We start from the raw sequence: 5169 nt of genomic DNA, 5'->3' as shown, positions 1-5169 counted from the left end.
CCCCCAGCTGATCAAGAAGTTTGCGCGGAAAAAATTGGTAGCAGTTAGCACAGGACCGGCATTATTGGAAATCTCTGGGAGAGGCCTTTGCGTTGCAGTGAGAGTAGATAGGGTGATAATGATGTTACTATGATTATGATGGTGATAATTATATAGAAGATGTAGAAACGCGCAATGCGTCTGTTTATTGTAAGCTGACGCCCAAAACTAACGCAGCATTCAGAATTAACGCGATGCTGTCAGATGCATATTTTTTAAACCTATTCGGTGATCGTATGGTGGAGACAAAGGTCACGAGTATTGAGATGGTGGCTGTAATTGCCAAAGACGTTTTCTTGAACCTTTCAGATAAAGGAGGAGGCTTTTTGGTTGGGTTAGCCTGCGCTTAGAAATGCATATCTCTATAAGCAATGCCGAAGTGTTTTTACTAAAATGACGTGGTCATGGCGTGGATAGCGAAACATTCGATGCGAGTTTTTTAGGACCTAGGTGCCGTCAGCCTAGGTGTCATTAGAACCTAAATGTCATCGTGAAAATAGGTCCCATACTGCAGCCATTTTGCTGCACGACAAAGCAGCAGAAACCTGTTTTTGGTGATGATTCTGGAGGATGCAACGTGCAGCGTAACTGGTGACCGTGCCTCTGTGATCATTTTAAATTTTGTTCATAACTTATACTCGATATGAACGATCCCTCAGGTTCCAATTTGTTGTTAAATCTTGTGATGACTAGGGTACAATTAGTGGTATATTGTTTAACGTAAAAGATCAATACTGCTGTCTCCCCAGGAATTCCGTATGGTGGTAGTCAGCAAAAGCATTGACAGGCATCGGTCAGTGGGCCCTAATAATGACTGTCTTGATAATTGACGGTGTTCTTGAGTTCCTATGTCCCCATCCCAAGTACGCAAATATGAAGTCTGGCCGTGCCTTCTATTGACAGGAAGGAGTATGAATTGCATCATTCCGGGCTGTCGTACAAAACGCTCCTGTTGTGCTGTTTTCACAGACGTCAACAAGCGAGTTTGTGTTATCGGAGTACATCTGAGAAAAAACCTGTTAGTTTCCGAAACAAGATTTTGATATTGTGCATTCGTAAGAGTTACACGGATGCTAAGGACGGAATAACTATTTTGCTGCAGCGGGCTACTGCGGAAAAGCAGTTTATATTTTGTTTGACATGACTTGAACACAATGCCCAAAAAAGCATCTATCGACGTGTGCGTGCGCAAATAACCATTCAGTCATACCGCATACTTTACCAATTTCCTTCTGGCTGTAACTACCTTCTTCATGACAAATATTTTTTACTTTTACAAATGCCTAATCTTTCATGACATTTTTTTCTGGAGTTCACTCTTCTTATTTTAGCCAGTTTTGTTCAAGGTTCAAGAGGTATTCTTTCGAATGTATTCGACCAATGAATGTACCAATCTGAGATCATTTTCCACACCAAGCAGTAAAGGTTCTGAGGGATGACTTTGCCATCTTTATTCAGCTGGACAGGATTCAGCTGCGATGAAATTACATTTAGGTCGTGTGCAAATAATTTCTTCAAAATTTCTTGTGGGTTTTGTCGGCCACCACCAGACTGGTAGTTTGTATATTCACTTGATGTCTTGGTGTCGAAAAACTGCAATGGTGGAGCTTAAGCATAATGCGTTGGTTGGCTGTTCCAATAAAATACCAAGACAATGCGGAGCGCTGTTGAGTGCGTGGCGCGGTAACCACTGAACTTCCTCGTCACATGTAGTGGTATCATAAAAAAACGCCGGCAAAAATCCCGAGGAGCTAGAAAACGCGGAGCGCTCGTGAGCGCGTGCATCGAAGAGGACAGAGAACCTCTAGCTCACGCAGTGACTTTCAGGAAAAATACTCCAGCGCGAACGTGAAGCGCTACTCCGCATGTCAGGCTTGCCATGAAGATCTCTACAATATCGATGCAAAGACTAATATTGATACTTGTACAGTAAAAAGCAACGATGGAACACGTAGAGAAACAATTTTAGTCTTGTACGATTGTATGGTGATGTATCACTCAGCGCTCATGTACAAACACACCCTGCAACTTCTCTACGGTGTAAGTATTGCTCGAACTGATTCAAGCATCGGCAGTTGAGCTGGTGTAAGTCTACAATGCTTAGGATGATATTGCATTTATCACTCGCCATTATTTAGGAGAACGACCACCTCTTCTGTGGTTCCGACAACAATTACTACAACCGGAACTTTGCAAATTACCAATGATACTAAAATCCAACTACGGACAGAGCAATGATCACCAGCAATCGCTTCCTGATTCGAGTACCGCTAGTGTCGGCAGCTTCCTGAAACTTTTTCAGTATCTATTTTAATGACCCGTTAACAATAAACAAGATTGCTTATTCTTTTGCGTAAACATAACCAGCTTTTCGGGTAACATGCCAATTAATGTTCAAAAGGGCTGGTGGCATTTTGTACTCCTGTTTTTTGTACGCCATAGGCGTGAAGGTGATCAAAATAACGTTATCAATTTGCCATATTTCCGAAATATCAGCGGTATCACGGAAGCAGCGACAGATTTGTTTGCGCAAGTTGAACCATTTGATGAGGAGCAAAGCAAATACACTTTGCGATGAGTTGGATATGTTATGCCACATGTAGCGCACTGTGAAGTTGTAGCGCTGGAGTTTGAGTGTCCATCGTACTAGACAACCCAAACGTTCACTTTATCACCTGAACAAACTGACTGCCTCTCAACGACGAACCCAACTCCGTCAATATAGAAGTGGAACTTGTGCAGAGCGAAAACGTTTGCTAGACACTCCTTCTCGGTCGCACAATAGTCACTCTCAGTTAAAACGACCTACTACTCAATACCACCTGTAAATGAACGCCATAATTTTCTAGAGCAGCACCACTCCTATGCCCAGGTTGCTTGCATCTGTTTAGATGAAGAACTTTCTATTCAGACCGGGAGTCTTCCGTTCGTCAGTATCTACGGCAGCTTTTGTAATGGAGCGAAACGCTGTCTTCTGCTCCGTATCCCAGGTAAAGTGAGTAGCTTTTTGAAATGTACGGTCAAGCATCAAGCAATTGTACGGACAATAATCAAGCAACTGTACAAGCATCTTTTTCAACTGTACGGCTGGCCGAGCCGGCAGGTGGGCACAAATTTGTGATAGTAATTCCCTGCTCTCGCAAAGCGTCGCCGCTTCCTAATATCCATGGGAGCTTAGTACCCCCGTTAAGATCTAACCTTTTCTTCGCAGGGCTTGATGCGATTAGCGTCGACTGTAAGGCACAGCAGTGCAACGCTGGGCTTAACAAAAATACCTTAAGTTTGAGTGGTGCTCAGGGAAGGTGCAAGGCAGTGGAAGGGAGCGGCCGCCACAATGGTCTCATCCAACCACTTTTTGGTTTTCGTCCAGTTATTCGCAGTCATCAGCACGAGCTCGCCGGTCTGCGTGGAACCACATGCGCCTGGTACGCCACACGCCACGTGTCCTCGCCCGCCAGAACCGAGCCGTTGTTGCCCGGTGCAACTTCAACCTCCCGTTCCGGTAACTCCTCAAGCTGCCATCAAGCCAACTGCATCGACATCGTCAAGCCACCCAGAAAGCTACAAATACAGCCAGCGTTGCACCACGCACGTCAGGGGGCAATGGAACGGAGCGGCCGCCACAATGGTATCATCCAACCACTTTTTGCTTTTCGTCCAGTTATTCGCAGTCATCAGCACGAGCTCGCCGGTCTGCGTGGAACCACATGCGCCTGGCACGCCACACGGCACGTGCCCTCGCCTGCCCAAACGGAGCCGTTGTTTCCCGGTGCCACTTCAACCTCCCGTTCCGGTAACTCCTCAAGCTGCCATCAAGCCAACCGCATCGACATCGTAAAGCCACCCAGAATGCTACAAATACAGCCAGCGTTGCACCGCGCACGTCAGTGGGCAGTGGAACGGAGCGGCCGCCACAATGGTCTCATCCAACCACTTTTTGCTTTTCGTCCAGGTTAGTCCCTCCCAAGAATATAACGCTAAGTGATCTAGTAACTATTGTCTGCTGCTTCCATGCGCACATGTGTAGCTTGATATAATCGCAGATTGTTTTCTCGTTGTAAAGGAACTTCTTCTTTGCGGGGATATAGAACAGAACCCTGGTCCGAATAGCGAAGTATTAGCCGCCATCAGCAAACTAACCACACACTTGGATGAGCGTCACGACAACTTGCAGAAGTCTATTAACGAAGTTAAAGAAAACCAGTTGCTGCTTGATTCCAAAGTAACCGATTTAACCGCTCGACTAACTGTACTTGAACAGAAGGTTACTTCCCTCGAGGACGTTCCAGACGATACACAGATGCAATGTTTCGAAGCGGCTGCCGTGCGACACGAAAGTGCCGCTCTCAGTTCACGGCTTGATGACTTCGAGGATCGCTCTCGTATGGATAACCTAATTTTTATGGGCTATTAGTATATGTCTCAGAAACCTAGGCTGAGTCTGAGCTTAAAGTCCGTGAAATCCTGTCTGCGTCCCTTAAACTGGAACTTCTTAATGAAGCCATCTCCCGTGCACACAGGATTGAAACATTTGTGCAGAACAAATGTCGACCTGTTATTGTTCGTTGTAGTTCTTTCAAAACAAGTGAAGGTGTCTTTGTTAAGAAATCTATGCTTCGTAGCACCCCCGTGTCAGTAAGCGAAGATTTCTGCAAGGCCACGCGCAGCATCCAGAAAAAGCTTTTAAATTTCGCGAAAACCACTGGACAGCCATATTACCTCAAGTATAACAAGATACTAATTAACAAGAAAGACTACGTTTATTGTCCGGTCACCGATCGTGTAACTGAGGCTGGGCCTATTTATGATAACCCCGTACACGTTGCCCCCCAAGCAACAAACGCAGAAAGCGCAGGGACCAGCGCTCCTCCTTCACCACCATAGCTAGATAAGCATTTTCGAGCGCATGAATTTTCTTTTTTACTATGTAATTCTCGAAGTGTTACTAACAAGCGTGATACATGCCTAGCTGATGTCGTCATAGTAACTGAAACCTGGCTGTCCGCGAAAATAGAAAATCGCGAAATATTTAACCGTTCAAAAAAGTTTACGTTCAGCCGCTGTGACCGGGGTACGAGGTGTGGGGGCGGCGTATTGATTGCTATTAGCGACGAGATCAGCTCGTTCAAT

The 5169-nt window shown here is 45.5% G+C and overlaps 1 pseudogene; it reads left to right on the top strand.

Annotated features, from left to right (window-relative positions):
- Positions 1-3373: 3373 nt before the first annotated feature.
- On the top strand, positions 3374-4923 carry LOC144143219 (uncharacterized; annotated as a pseudogene).
- The last annotated feature ends 246 nt before the right edge of the window (positions 4924-5169 follow it).

The sequence above is a fragment of the Haemaphysalis longicornis genome, unplaced genomic scaffold, assembly GCF_048455015.1.
Source record: "Haemaphysalis longicornis isolate Haplotype H1 unplaced genomic scaffold, Haemaphysalis longicornis Haplotype H1 scaffold_6, whole genome shotgun sequence".
In the NCBI taxonomy this organism is placed as follows: domain Eukaryota; kingdom Metazoa; phylum Arthropoda; class Arachnida; order Ixodida; family Ixodidae; genus Haemaphysalis; species Haemaphysalis longicornis.
Note: the sequence above shows the minus strand (reverse complement) of the source record. Positions and strands in the feature narration are given on the sequence as shown.